The 14,421-nt window shown below is 42.8% G+C and overlaps 1 long non-coding RNA gene across 1 annotated transcript; it reads left to right on the top strand.

The window, feature by feature from the left end:
* The first annotated feature begins 206 nt into the window (after positions 1 to 206).
* LOC109308726 lies at positions 207 to 12,579 on the top strand. Its single transcript, XR_002100702.1, has 3 exons — positions 207 to 217; positions 4,404 to 4,406; positions 12,384 to 12,579. It is a non-coding gene; the product is annotated as an uncharacterized LOC109308726 (long non-coding RNA).
* The last annotated feature ends 1,842 nt before the right edge of the window (positions 12,580 to 14,421 follow it).

The following is a 14,421-nucleotide window of genomic DNA, read 5'->3' as shown; positions in this document are numbered from 1 at the left end:
GGCTGTATTTCTTGTTTGACATGATAGTTATACTGTGCAAAACATTTTTGCTTTTCAGGTCTTCCCCATGTACTCTATGTACATGTTGAAACGAGGAAGATTAGCACACTGTTTTTAGGCAATTCTCTCCTATCCTGCATTGTGACCCATTCTTTATGAAATCAGTACAGGCACTATACTAAGTACAGCTGAGCACAGTGAGAGTAAGATGAGGCCAGTTATTTTTAAGTAGAAAATGCTTATACAGATGCAGGAAATCATCACTATTCACGGGTTTGGCATTTGTGGTTTCAAATATCTGTCAGTGGCACTGCGTTCATGCCTTCTTTGTGGCTTTCGCCATTCGCAGGGATCATGAGAAAGTATCCCCTGCAAATGGTAAGGGTTGCCTGTATCAATATGCATTTATGTATTTTTCCTAGAAAGGGAAAAGGTCTTTCTGCATGGTACCATAAACAGTTCATTAATCATTAAATCTAAAGCCATACCCTTCATTCCCCTGTTGAAACCATGTAAAACTGTTTTATTTTGCCTGGTTAATCAGTTTTTGACTCTTATATCACTAGTTTTTCCGTGTGGATATTTTTATCTCTGTTCTACTCTTTTTCTTCATAGTGTCTGATATAGTGGGTTAACTTATGTAATTCTTTAAAAAAATTAGATTTAATAAGGTATTGAGAATTAGATGGGTCAAAAAGCAAAATAAATGAATACACTGGGGTTGAGAAGATGATATTTGCATTGAATTAAAACTGCAACTTGAACTGAGCTGGGAACTAACCAAGTAAGTTGGTTGGCTTTCCATCAGTTTGCCTCTCTTAACTTTGAAAAGGCAATATTCAATATTGGCTGCAGGAGCAGAGAGGGTAGTGATGTGGCTGCACCCCACTTTAGGACTGGATCATGGTGTGAGAACCCTCTAGGGACTTTTTGTAAATTACCAAAGCACATGAGAATCCCCTCTTCCCCTCCATGCTCAGAGGCATTTCCCCTTCCCCTTCCCCTCCTTCCTGCCCTGCCCCACCTTGCTGCTGATGCTTTCTGCACTGTCTTGCTGGCACAGGGAGCTTCATTGCTGCTCCTTCCCACTCCAGGTGCATGGGGGCTGAGCTTACCTGGAATAGTGGCAGTGGTGATGGGGAGAGGGATCCACCCCCCCCCCCCCCCCCCCCCCGGCCCTGTGGGCTGGGGCAAGCAGTGTGGGGGAATCCACCTGCCCACCCATCACTGCTGCTACTGTGCTGTTGCATTCCCAACTGAGTCCAGCCCCTGCACAGCCTGGCTGGAGCAGTCAGAAGTGACTCTGAAGCTTCCCCTATCACTGAGACAGTGGGGAAAGGATATGACTCTGACCAGGGAGGAAAGTGGGGGTGGAACTCTTGCATATTTTCAGGCTTAAAAGTTCCCAGAGGCTCTCCTCGCCTAGTCTGTCCACACCAGTGGGTGCAGGGGAGGTGAGGGGTGCAGTCACCCCTACAGCATGGGTTGCTGTTCCTGCACTGCCATTTGCCAGTTCCTGGATCCATCTCTGATTGGCTAATTGTTCTGTATTCAAGGGTAAAGCAGTACAATTTGTTCTATTAACTGTATTTTAAGGTACCTTTTTCTTTCTCACAACTGATCAACTGTATATATTACCTTTCCATATGCTGCATTAGTTTACCAGTATTTCCTATACAGGAAGACATTTTGATTTGTTTTTATTATGTAGAAAATTAAAAGCAACCGTATAAAAATGGTATTTGAATCATTAAAAAAGAGAAAGGAAAGCTATGAAATCCACAAGCGCTACTTGTGAAGCACCTTATAAATGCAGGGATAGCATATTAATATATGGATGACATAATATACAGAAAACTCAGAGCAAACCCTTGGCCCTGGCCAAAGCCTGTTGAAAGCAACAAGAAGCTGTCCATTGACTTCAGTGATTTTTTTGGATTAAGCCCTCAGTGAATAAATGTATTGGGATTCTATTTCAGTGTTGGTCAAATTCATTTGCTGTTAGCCTTGGAAAGATTAATGTTTAGTCTTCTGTGTCGTATTTCTTTTTTTTTCTTTCATCTTTCTGTGATTTTTTTCTGGCTGGGGATCTTCTGAGTTCTTGCTAGCAGAGTACAGTTTCAGCAGGTCCATTGCCAATTTCATTCAAAAAGTAGTATAGAGCATTCTCATGAGCCAGTGCACAAGTGATCTCTTCATTTGCTGCACTGAGGACTTAGTACATTTTGTATCTTTCATGGGGAACAGAATGGGTCTTTTACTCATTCAAAAGATTTATCCCTTTGGAGGTGCTTGTTTAAACACAATCTGCTGTTTTTACTATTTGGAGAAGCCATATATAGATTAAAGCAATATAATTATTCAGTGGAAAGATTTTGTTCTTTTTATCAGATATTCTTGATGTGTGATTCAGTGACCTGGCTTGTTACTCACAACTTTTTTTTTAATGGAATCTTTAGCTACTTGAAGCAAAAATCTTTCCCCCCAATACTGTTATATTCATTTAGTTTTTCTAGGCATGTGCATGAAATGTGCAGACTCCATAGGTAGGAAGAGATATTGCAAAAGCCTGAGGTGAAATTGATCTAAGTTATACAGTTTTCTGTTAGTGGTGTAGTTTAGAGAAGGTAGGGAAGGGAACACACATTCCTTCTCTGGCTGCGAGTAGTGGGGGGATGACAGATCTTAGACCAGGTTCCACATGGTTTGTGTGTTAACTTCTGTTCTGTTACTGGTATAGACTCATTTTTGATCGCTTATACCAGTTGAAATGTAATGTCTGTGCCTGGCCTATAGGTTCAAACCAGTTTTACTTTACCTCTCCTTGACAATTTCTTTTCAACTTGGAAACTTGGCCCCATTCTTACAACTGCAGCAAGATGTTGATGAACTCTTCTTGAAAATTGTGATATAGCGACTTTACAGGTAATACATCAGATTGAAAAAATAAGGAGAGTAATTCTTCCCCTCACCTAAATATTGTGTATATTTAATTTTGGTACAGCACTTCTAAAAATGCAATGTTTTTCACATTTAGAAACTACTTAGAACACTAGCCTTTGCAGTGTATATCAGTATTTTCTATCTGCAAACCTGAAAGGATTTTTTAAGAGCAGGTATCACAATTTTCATTTTACAGAAGATGACTGAGAGAGAGAAAAATGAACCAAATTGCTTTTCACCCAGCTATGTGACTATCTGATTCAGCTAGGATTGTTTCTTTTGTTTATCCAGTGCAATCCCAGGAAGTTAAAAAGACACTATATTATTATTTGCAAATCTGATTTATTTTTCTCCCTAATCCAAATATCTCTGATATGTTCCATCTAGTTTACTCATAGGCCCAGTCATAATTTGACCCTCTTTTTAACTCTTTCTTAATTTGAAAGTCTGTTCTGGAGTTAAGAAATCATCCCCAATGAAAGTATCACGAAGTTGGTTGTTCCAGCTAAAGCTTCTGTTTTTCATGTATTTGTGTTATCTGATGGAAAAGTATTCAGCCAAAAAAAATTCTGGATCAAGAAAATTTGTTCATCAGAACTTTCAAGATATATTTCCAGCATAAAGCTGTCTAGTTGTGGGCCATGTAACTCCCATCTTTTCAAATATTTTGAACACTATTCTATCATTAATTATTACCTCCAGATATAAATAGCTATTTAAATCCCTTTTAAATTGCATGTAGTAACCATCAGATTTCTGTTTTACTTTTGTGTCTAATCTGTTCAGTTTAATTTACTACTAATTATTGCTTGCTTTCTACTTTACCCATATGTTTGTCTCCCTGGGGGGAGATGGACATAGTGGCTAAGTACAAACAGCCAAAGAGCCCAAGGCTGAATCAATTCAAGCGTTGTAGGTTAGTTGAAGCTGCATAGATTGAACCAAGAAGCAAGTGAACAGACATTCATTTTTTATTTTGGAAATGCAGCTGCATGCTTGCAGTGGCCCAGGCTAGAAGCTGGGGGTGGGTAGGGCATGCCTCCCTGCTCTGCTGGAGCAGGCAGCTTGGGCCAAGCCTAGTCCACCCCCTTGCAAGGGTGGGGTGGGGTGGTAGGGAAGGTGCAAAGCATCCTGGGATGCTAGGGGACTTGGAATGAACTTGAATCTGGAGGGGATCACAGGCAGAAGTTCAATAAACTGATTTAACTTAAATCAGTTAAGTCGGATATGACATCCATCCAAGTTAATCTTAAACCAGTTTGGGACATTTTGAAAGCAGTCTATGTGCTCTGAGTCTGCTGTGTTAGAGATTTGAACTGGTTTCCGGTCACTTATACTGTGGTTTATGTGTAATTTCTGTCTCTAGCCAATTAGACTACAGAGGGTTAATTTTCAATGGTTATTATGCAGTGTTACCATTGAAGGACATGGACTGAATAATTATATGACTGTTAGTATAGATAGTCAAAAAGCCCGAGACTGAATCGATTCAATCTTTGCAGGTTAGCCTAAGCTTCGTAGATTGAACTGGTAAATAAGTGAACAGACATACACTTTTGATTCCAGAAATGCAGACACATGCCTGTAGTGACCCAGGCCAGAAGCTGGGGGGCACTAGAGCATACCTCCCTGTTAGGCAGACAGCTTGGACCAAGGCTAGCCCACCCACCCTGCAATATGGAGTTTGCAAAGGAGGTGAAAAGCAACTTGGGATGCTGGGGGACTAAGAGTTAACTTGAATGTAGAGGGAATCTGGGGCAGAAATTCAATAAACTGATTTAACTCAAATTGGTTAAGTCTGATACTACATCCATCTAGGTTTATCTTAAACTGGTACTGGTCATTTTGGTCATTTTGAAAGTGGTTTATGCCCCCTGAACTTCTGTTACAGCTTTTAAATGGTTTCCAATCACTTATACCGGTTTATGTGTGATTTCTGTCCCTAGCCCTAGTGAGAGGTTGATTACCCAAGCCACCGGTTTAGTTCAAGGAATCTTAAATAGAGCACATGGAAAATTAGTCACTCCATTGTGACTGAACAGATTAAGGGAAAGGCAGCAATTCCAGTCATTCTGGAATTGCAGCTGAAAGTAATGCATTTTGCAGTTGCTGAAGTCTGTGGTGCTGGTTTAATTGACTGAAGTGTTAATTAGTAAATTCTTCAAAACCAAGAGGTTATGATTGTAAATCCCACAGCTTCCTTCTGGGTTGCAGTTTCCAATTACAGACTCATCTCTGAATTTCTAGGTCATGAGAAAAGGTTTCCACCATTTACATGTATGTCCCTACAAGGGAGTGAAAGAAGTAATGAAAGCAAGGTTAGTCTGTGCCTACATAATTGATTTAGGTCACCACCTGACTAGACATTACAGAAAACTGCGCTGTCTCTCATGGAAGTTTATGGTATAGGCCTTGATATATGAGATCAGACCATAAGGTGACAGAGTAGAAGGTTCAATATCCTTTTTCTGAATATTCAAAGTTAGGTGATGAAACATCCTCTTCCATCTGCAGGACTGAAGTGTTGCATGGGGAGGAAAATCCTTCCTGGTTTGACTTGCTTTTCCTACCTCCTTTTTCCCCCCTTTAAGTCAAGGTGGTAAGGCCAAGACAGTATTGCCTCTTCCTCTCTGAGGGAAGACAATCTTAGGGATAGGTATCTTTTAGGACAAGGTGGAGATACTTAGTTGGCTCTGAGTGGTCTATACCTCTGTTTTGTGTTCATGAAACACAATATGGATTTGGCTGAAAACCTAGATTTAGGGGCTCTCCAGAAAAGTCTTAACGAAAACTGGCTTCTTTCAAAATCAGACTCATACTAACAATGATTTTAAATAAGTCTGGACAAATGACATTCCAGAAGTGCTGTAGCTGTTCAGTGAAATTGATCTACCAGCAATCTAATTAATAAGAATGTCAGTTTCAGTGGGAAGCTACAAGGAGCTCCTGAGGTACCCAGAAGGTGTTTCCTTACTTTACCATCTGCAGCCCCAAGGCATGCCTAGCAAGATCGCCTGAGAACCCTTCCTTGAATTTTGTGGAATTTCATTAGATTCAGGGTCTTTCAAATGGAGTCAGTAAACTGACTTGCTTCATAACCATTTCAGTGAATATTTCAAACAATCGCTACTGCAGATCATGACAATGAGTGCAGTAAGGAAATAAGGGAGGCAACTACAACTTGTGCACTAACATTACGTAATAAACATATTAGTTGCACTGATGTCTAGAAGCCCCTTAGCTTCCTGCGAAGCCCATTGCTCATGTGAATCCTAATGAGTGGTTCAGGAATGAGTCAAGGAGGTCAATGAGTAAATTCTGTGATAGATCTTCAGCATTGTAAATAGATATATCTCCTTATCTGTTGTAAAAATAAAGCAATACCATTTTTCATTATATTAATGAAGGAACAGATATTGTGAAAGAATTTCTATTTAACTTAAGTCTTTTATGTTAAATCTGTTAAGCAATTACTTATTTGGCATTTAAATATATGTTATTATTTAAGCAATTTATCTTAGATGGAATTTTCATGTGGTCTATACTGAACATAGGTATGTACCTGTGTCTGATTTTTGCTTAGAGCTATTTGCATTTCTGATCTGAAGACCAGTTGGGGCACCATTCTGCAGTATGCCTTGATGCTGCACTATGATGATTCTAACTAGATCTTTTCAAACACTGGCCAGCCTAACCAGGCAGGAATTATTTTAAAATTATTTTCAATTTTTAAAAATTGGTTTGGAAAATTTTAATTCAAAAATAGAAGAAGGGAAAGGAAAGTATTGATTAGGAAAGACCTTGATTAGAAGCTGTAAAAAAGTCACAATTTTTTCATTAATATGAAATATTAATATATTTTCATGTTTGTTTTGAAGCCTAAGGGAAAAGAAGCCTAACAAGTGTTCATCCTAAACATTTCCAGCACCTCTGTTTTGCTATAGGTAATGGAAGCAATTGTCAAAGGCAACCTGAAAAGCTCAGTCACACTGGAGAGTTGGGGCTCAAAATATTCTGATCGTGACTCTTTGTTCTTAACTGACCTGCAACTGCAAGTAGGTTAAAGTAGGGTGGGAGGAGGAAAAAGAGCTTCAACCTGTGCTCCTGGTAGAGACATTGATTTCTGTTATATTATGGCTCTTGCCCTCTCTTAGTCTCCCTGATATGAGTCTTTCCCCTGTGACAGCACTATGTTAGAACTGGACAGAAAATGAAAATCTGTTTCCACAAAAAGAGATTAAAACACTCATCAGAAAAATTATCTCCCTCTTAATAGGAATAGACAGTAAAGATAAGGATTTTTTTTTGTTTGCTGTTAGATTTTCCAGAAGAATTCCATGTTAGGAAAAATGAAACAGGATTTATAGGTTTGCTGACTGCCCACCAGTGGGTTCTTGTCAATTTCACTTTTTCCCTGTAGACACAAAATGAAATTGAAAAGAAACGTCCAGGTGGGCTGTCAGAGGCTGGGCCCTGAAGGCACTGTACTTCCCTTCCATCCTCCTAGCCTGACTAGATGGCTCTTGTCAGTCTCACATTCAGAAAGTGAAACTGACAGGAGCCTTCTGGGCAGGCAGTGGGGGAGCAGTAATTTTGATTCTTCCTTTTCAAAGTGGGATTTTGTTTTAAGCAAAATTGAAATTTCATATAAAGGTCTCTTTCACTGGGAATTAATCTGATGGAAAATTCCTAACCAGACATGCTTTATATTCTTATATATGTAAATTACTAGTTAATAGCTAAGGTACTGATAGAAGCCAGCAAAGATTCTGTAGCACAGTTCCTGGGTTTTGTAGAAACATACAACTTTTTTAGCTATGCACTGCATTTAGCTTCCTCTGACAATATCTCTTTATAGCCATTCTGCACTGAGGAGTACAAGTCTGATGGAACAAGTGTCAGTGCTGGGAGGTAGCAGAGCAGAGATTTTCTCCAGGAAAACACTTTATACAGAACAATGAAATTAGATAATTAAAAATTTAATTAGAACTCAATAATCATGGTCTGAAAGAATAACAAGGAGTATGGATTGAGGGACAAGAATGTTACAAATACCGGCACTGGGGTATAACAACCCTTGTTACTGCAAAACCAGGAAAACCCGCTACTTGGGTACAAGAAATAAGGAAAAAGAAAGTGTGGGGAAGTGATACATGGAGAATGGAAACTGTAAGGAAAGGGTAAAGGAACCCTATGTGTCTGTGCATTCCTTGAAGTCTGAAATGTTGAGTGGTTTTGAATTTAGTTTTGAGCTGTTAATTCAGATTTCTCAATCAATGTTAGGGAGTGCTTATTGCTTTAATATTGACTATACATAAAGAACCCAAGAAGCTATGAATGAGAGAAGGTTTGAGCTTTGGAATTTAGATCTGGTTGCACATCCAGTTTGCTCCAAATGCTAGGACTACTTAGAACATAGTTTTAGAATGGCTTATTATGAGCAAAAAATTAGTTAAGAAGACCTGAACAAAACTTTCAGATTTCAGTATGTCTTCTTGTGCTGCTGGGAAATTTAGATCCAGCACTGAATGCTTTGGGCCCATCTCTCCTTATTAATCCCAGAAATGACATCTGTATAGATTGTCAATAGGATTCCTTTAATTTAAAACTGGACTATTGCTCCAGCCAAATTTTACCAAACACCACACTTCTGGTACTGTCCTTGGCAGTGGAAAAAAAAAGTGAGCACCTGACAAGCTGTGGACTATAAATAGGAGACATAGCATTCTTCAGTGGGTCCATGTCAATGCAGTTTCACAAAGGAATGATTAGACTACTTTGGTATTTATTCATTGCTAGGGACCTACCCAAATTGATGTGGCAGATGGGCAGTTGTGCAGACTGATCACAGTACTGGCTGCCTTTTTCATGGGCTTATTGTGACAAACCCAACTTCCACTGCTAATTGGCTGAGGGGCCCCAGTGCCACCACCCCTCACCACTGATTGGCCAAGAGGGCTGCCTTTGTAACCCCACCCCTCCCTGCTGATTAGTGAAGAGGGCTGCATGAAGGGCAACATTAATTGGTGGAGAGGGGCAGGGCAGCACAAAAGGCAGCCCTTTTGGCCAGTCAGTGATGGATAGAGAAGCAGCAGCCACCATCTTGGTTACTTCCCAGCAGCTTGTTCCCCCACATCCCCAGCAGGCTGCAAGGCATTTTATTTTTAGTAAGGTTGGGTTTTTTTTTTTTGGAACTCCACTCAAAATTGCAGAAACTGCTGGTTTTTATGATGCTTATCGAAAACAACTTTTTTCATGGTTTCTGTGAAAATTGCAAAATTATGAATTGAGTAGGTTCTCTGAATTATTCACCCTATAAATTAACATCCGTTGCTGTGAATATGATTTTTTTTTCTCCTTGTGGTATCTTTTCAATGGGAATAAGCTGCCAGATTTTAATGGCTTAAAAGTATAGTAAAATAGAGCATTGGGCTGTATGCCTTTCACACATTCAGTGTCATACAACCAGCGTGTTTCACTATTTTTATTTTTCTCCCTTGCTAACTTCAAAAACCCGTGTGGAACTAGCCATCCTGTCAAAAGAATTGAAAAGGTCAAAGGAGCAGACAAAGCTGTCATGCACGGAATAGCAAGTGTTCAAATACTGGTACCTCATTCTCATGACACACAGAATGAGGAACCAGGGAAATGTGTATTACCTAAACTAGTAAGATTACTACTGACACAACACACCAGCTTCTTTGCCTTAAGTCTCAAAAAGCTTGTTTGGTTGATTTATAGATAGATCTTTATATTATCATAGCAGCTATTATCATAGCCCTGGAGAAAGAAGCAACTAGCTGTGATATCACCCAGTAAAGCTGCATGAAAAATATGTGCACTGCTTGTGAATCTGGTTGAAAAATCTAATGATGGAAACTAGTTCTCCACTTGGATTTGTATCTGTGACCTTCAAAACACATAGTGACCTCCATTTATGATAAAACAGCATTTTTGAGAGACTGAGAGTTCAGAGCTCATAGAAGTTTCTAAGCCTACATGCTGGCTTATCTAACAAAAGCAGGCAGTGGGGAATAGCTTCTTTGTTTCTGTTTGCATAAGCAAGCATCTTGTATAAAGTTCCATTGATTTCCATTATGACAAAGGAACCTTTTTGACAATAAGCATTACAAAGGGTACCAAGCACTATATGTTTAATAAAGAACCTAACATGCAAAGATGTCAGTTTCATCTAAACTGAAGACCTCTTCCTTTTCTCAATGAAAAAGATTGTTGATCTTATTCCATTAATACTGGATGGATAATGATACCCAGAACTTTTTTCTGTGAAATATCTAGAAAAGTAAACCTGCAAGTGAAGTTGTATAATTGACAAATCCTTCTAAATCCTATACTTATAGGTTCACCCCCAACTAATCTCTTCCTTCTGGTAGCAAAATTTTACTTTATAGTTAAAAAATATTTCCCATGTCACTTTCTTTATCCATAAGTTGTTTGGATTTCACTTGATCTGATTTAGAAACTGCTAACAAGCACTGTATTACACAGAATAAATCTGTACAGTTAGACTGTGTAATCTCAAATAACAGGGGAAAGGATTTTGTGTGCTTGCAACTGATGGAAGCAGTAAATGCTTATGAATAACCAAAGATAAATTTGCAAAGTTTGCAAAGGGGCATGGGCAGCAGGTGTGCACATATCTATTTGACACATAATTATACAGATGGACATATTATGTATAAAATGTTTTAATTTTGTTTTTCAGTATTACCAGTTGAATTATTTTCCTATAATAACAGAGAACACAGTAAGCAATATATTATTGTCAGCAAATGAAAGTGGAAAAAGAGGGAGGAAGGAGGGAAGGAAAGAAGGACTTTGACTTTTAGCTACTTTATTCAGGGGTTCAGGGTACAGAAAGTTGGTCTGTCCGGGGTCCAGGTCCAATATACACAGTAAAGACAAACAAATCGCCTTCAAACCAAAAGCACTATGCCATTACATTCATAACATCACATCACGACAGACACTGCCGCAGTATTACATGTTATGCCTAACATGTCATTATGTGGTCGGGACACCCGGCCACATGGTCGTACAGACTAAAGTCCTCTATAAACAAACAATTCCTACCCTGCTCTGTCCAGTAGTACACGTAACAAAACCTTCAACTTCCCCCACACAGAAAAAAAGAAAAAGCAGCCTGGTGAGCACCCAGGACACAGCGTGAGCTTGGAGTCGCAGTCTGCCACCAAGCCTGCTCAGTTGCCCAGACCAGTCATACCATCAGAGCGCGTATTGAAGACTGCCATCCTCCACATGGCACAATACCCCCTCAGGGTCCCAGCATGCCTCAAGGGTGGGCACTGCCCACTGTAGCACAGTGTGCTCAAACTCCAGTGAGAAGCGTGCCCGCACCAGAAGGCCGAAAAGCTTCAGGGCATCATCTGAGCCGGTCCTGGCAAGCCAGTTATGGTGACAAAGAGGGGCCACAGGCAGGGACAATCAAGGAAGTCATGAAAGATGTTCTCCTCAATGCCCCCAGGGCAGAAGGAGCAGGTTGTCAAGGCTTTTGGGTCAAAGTGGGACACAAACGTGCCAGCAACTAGGATGTCATGCAGCAACCGCCACTGCAGGTTGCCAGTCGTCTTGGTGGTTGGTGGCTTGTACAATGTGTGCCAAGCCAGCTGGGCCAGTGGGGAATCTGGTGGCCCCAGACGCTGTCACCATGGTGTATCAGGGTCGCTCGCCAGCACTTGGGCATGGTGGATGTGAACAACCTAGGCATACAGGCTTCTACACAACAGAGAAGCAAAGAGGAAACCCATGTCACTATTGGGGGGGCATGAGGAGCATCAGCAGAGTGCCAGGCCTGCTGGCCAGCTCACCAGCCATGGCTGGGACAACCAGCATTGGGGGGAAAGCCTCACTCAGGGCATCCATGGTGAGAGGGACTTGGTGCACCCGGAGATGGTCATCCACGGTGGCTGCTGCCTCCAGCAGGAGGGCAGCCTGGATGTCATGCAGAAGACAGCTCAGTGGCACCGATCCCATAAAAATCTATCAGGAGGCACTGGAGTCTCTTGAGTAGGTCCTGCGGTGGGTTGAGTATGGTGTACCAGTGTCACATATTGACGATGAGGTAGGAGAGGTTGGGTAGGTGCCAGCACTACCACTGCAGGCAGGCCTTCACCCCCTCCTCAAGGTCATCCCAGTTGCATGCCATGAAGGTCAGTGGTCCCAGGAACATTCCTAGGACCTTGAGGCCCTCATAGCACCAGGTGAAGCCCCCCAGCAAATCCGAGGGGGGTCACACTGATTCATGCACCAAGCAGCAGGGTATCACTCTTGGCCCAGTTGATACAGGCCAAGGAGGCACATTTATAGGCTTGCTGGCAGTCTGTCAGGGCCCGCACATTTTCCTGGGTATTAAAGATGATGGTAGCATTGTCTGCATATGCTGACTGCCAGAGCGGAAGGCGAGGCCAAAAAGTTCACTGGCTGTGAGTAGGTCACGCAGCAGGAACAGGTTGTCTTGGGTGGTCCTGCCTGGCACACAGTAACTCTGTTCAGGCCCAGTAACAGAGGCAATGATGGTGCAGAGGTAGGTCACCAGTGCTTTGGCCAGAATCTTGTAGTCCATGCAGAGCAGGGAGACGGGCCACTAGTTCTTAATGCAGCCAAGATCTCCCTTCTTGGATGGCAGCTGATTGGCAGGACCTTGTCAGCAAGGCTCTCCTTGAAAATGCACAGGAGGCAGGTGTCAAGGAGAGGCCAGAAAGTCTTGTAGAACTTGCCAGGTAACCTGTTGAGGCCTGGGGCTTTGCTGGAGGTGAGGCCAGCTGCGGCAGCTGCCAGCTCCTCCAGAGACAATTCCCACTCAAACTCCCAGGGCACAGAGATGTGGCAGAACCTCGTAGAGTTCCCGTGTGGCCTTGGGGCAGGATGGCTCAGTTGCAAACAAGTCACAATAGAAGGCAATGGCGTGCTCACGTGCTTTTCCCAGGTCCATGATTACCCAGCCCTTGGGGGTCTTGAGGTGATCTAAGACTTCACTTGCTGTGCACCGGCACTCCAGCCTGAAGAAGAAGCAGGTTGGGGCATTGGTGTCTGCCAGCTCTTGGCAGCAGGTGCAGATCCCCACTCTGTGGTCCACACTTTCCACCAAGTCATGCAGGCATTTCTTGCGCAAACGGAGGCTCTTGCACAATACCACATCACTGCCAGCAGCCAGCAAGGTGGCCTTGAGCTCTGCCACATCTTTCTCCAGCTCCCAGATACAGTGGCACAGTTCATTTGTGGCTGGCTGGGTGTACTGCTGGCAAAAGGACTGGGTCTGTACCTTGCCCACACCCCACCATAGCTTCCAGGAGGAGTAGCTCAGTCTTGCGGCCTTCCACCTCCACCAAAAGTGAGCAAAGCAGTCTTGGAAGTAGGAGTCTTGAAGCATGCTGATGTTGGAGCACCAATAAGTCACCCACATGCAGGTTCTCTCTGGTAGGCTCCGTTCACAGCAGGCCAGGCCATGATCTGACAGGCCTAAGGGAATAATGTGGCCTCTGTTCAGGAGTGGCAGATGGTGCCTGGTGACATAAAGGCAGTCAAGTCGGTCTCCAGGGCAGACTGCAGCTTACGGGCTGAAGGCAGGTGGGGCTCAGGCCCTGTGTAGTCAAGCAAGTAGTCAATGGTGCAGTAGTGTCATGCAGGAGGGCAACCAAGGTCTCAAAGAAAGCGACCCTCTCCTGTCCATTTGTGGGTGCATAGATGTTGATGAGTAGCAGGTGGTGTGGTAGGGTGACATGGATAGTCAGCAGTTGGCCGAGGACAATCTCCTGCCACTGCTGTATCATGCTGTAGTTGTGGTGATAGGAGAGTCGTGACCCCAGTGCTAAGGTTGGTGCGATGGCTCAGAAACAAGTGGCCTCACCAGGCAGTGTGCCAAATCACCTGGTTGAGCCAGTTGGAATGTGTCTCCTGGAGGAAGGTGATGGCCAGTTGCTTCTGGGACAGAAGCTCCAGGATGGCCTCCCATTTCACTGGATCTCAACAGCTGTTGATGTTAAAAGTGCCAATGGTTGTGGCTACCATGAGTGTGGCTATGAGAGAGAAAGAGCAAAGCAAGGTCTGGGTGGAAGAGTGAGCACCCAAGAGTAGAGCAAAAATAGCAGAGACAGGTCAGAGAAGGCCTATCATGTCCTACTCTACTGCAGGGACCCCCCCACCCCAGCTCAATTTGTCTCTCACCTGTGTGCAAGCTTCAGTAAGCCATCTGCTAAGTGCCTAGATTTTGTTGCATAAGTTTGGCTGCAGCTCTGGAAGCCTTGACAAAGAATTTAGGATCTGCGCACCACTGGGTGATAGGCCCCGCTACATTCTTCTGTCCTTTGGTCTGCTTCAAAAAGGCCAGGAGACGCCCATAGTCAGGGCTGACCCAGGGGGATCTGCCAACATGGGCTGGCCATTTCTGACAGAAGCAGGGTGAGGCTTCACCTCAGGTAGTAGCTCACTCTCAAATTC

The sequence above is a fragment of the Crocodylus porosus genome, unplaced genomic scaffold, assembly GCF_001723895.1.
Source record: "Crocodylus porosus isolate Cpor-Errol unplaced genomic scaffold, CroPor_comp1, whole genome shotgun sequence".
Lineage (NCBI taxonomy): Eukaryota > Metazoa > Chordata > Crocodylia > Crocodylidae > Crocodylus > Crocodylus porosus.
This window is presented reverse-complemented; position numbering and strand designations above follow the sequence as displayed.